We start from the raw sequence: 1,574 nt of genomic DNA, 5'->3' as shown, positions 1-1,574 counted from the left end.
GAAAGTATTCTGGCACCATTTGATACAATTAATTAACTATCACAACCTACATTTATACAGTGCCTACTCGATCACTGTTAACCTGACTAACCGGACCACCTTTACTCCTTTAGTTTAATTACCACCTTAACAAAAATATTAACTTATAATCCACTGAAAAAAATTATACACCTTTAATACACTGAATAACCAGAGCTACTTATCCTATCAATCCACTGACTAATAACAGTGACTGCCATACGCTACCTAAACCTCACGCCTAAGTTAATCTACAATTAACGCATTAAAAAATTTTAGTATCTTACCATAACCCACTGAATAATGTATCCTACTTTAACCTATTCACTATGTTGTCCTAACTTACCTTAACCTAGCATAAAATACTTTACTGACTTAATTGGTTCACTAACTAATGTCACATGTTTATCCAGTGATGAACCAATCCAATCATCATCCTTCAACTACCTACATTATTCAAGTTTTTGCAAATGGAAATTTCTAAATTTCCAAACGCCATATTTTAGTATGCTATAAACATATCGAACATTAAACATAGTATAATAATCTATAAATTACAAATAATGCATAAATGTGAATTACACAGACACTTGCGTTTAAGATAAAAAAATACAAAATTCACGAGGGGGAGGGAGAGTAGGAAAGTGCTTATGTGATATTAAGTTAACCTAAATGAAAAACAATTACTACTTTGAAAAAATAAAAACGAGTTACAAATGCTAATTAATCTTAATAAACTCTTTTAAATGTTTTAATTAAAAATACAAAAAATGCTGATACTGTATGTACTATATCTAATGAGCAGTCAATAAGAATTACCTATTCTTATGATGTAATGTGTAAAACCCCAAGATACAAGTGCTATAAACAAATATGTTGTAAAACAAAAATAAATAATACAGTGCTTATTTTCTTTTTGCATCACTGGTCCATAATCTACAATTTATATTTACAATACAACAATTATTGCATATTCCATCTTTGGAAATTACATAAAGAGTTAAGTGAGAGAAAATCTCTGAGTGTGTAACGTCTAAACTATACAAAAGTTCCAGTCTTCTATTTCTGTTGGCAAAGTGATATAACAATTTTCTACTCTGTCTTATTGTTGGATAAATCTATTAATGCACGAAATAGACGACTCTACAATTTGAACTCATTTTACACTATAAAGGGACCTTTTTAACTGAAAGCTAATTTAATTGAAATACAGAACTACTTGAACTAAAAGTACACAACCTTTGAAGGAAAAAAATATGCCCTGCTAGTGCTATGTTAACTTCCCATTAACAAAGGTTTTTAAAACTTCCGAAATTTTGCTTAACGATCTAGCAAGTTTGCTTTTAGTGTTTAAGAGGTCTTTCATTATGCTAATAAATTCATGTAGGGGCAATGGAACATATTCAAATTCATTATTAAGATATAAAACCTACATAGATCACATTAAACCTAGCTTGCAAAATCTTCCGAGGAAAAATTTAATGAACATGCATTTCTGCTCTTGGCATAAGACTCTATCCAAACTTTACTTCGTTTTAGAATGCTACTGAGCTTTC

Source organism: Macrobrachium nipponense, chromosome 2 (genome assembly GCF_015104395.2).
Source record: "Macrobrachium nipponense isolate FS-2020 chromosome 2, ASM1510439v2, whole genome shotgun sequence".
Lineage (NCBI taxonomy): Eukaryota > Metazoa > Arthropoda > Malacostraca > Decapoda > Palaemonidae > Macrobrachium > Macrobrachium nipponense.
Note: the sequence above shows the minus strand (reverse complement) of the source record.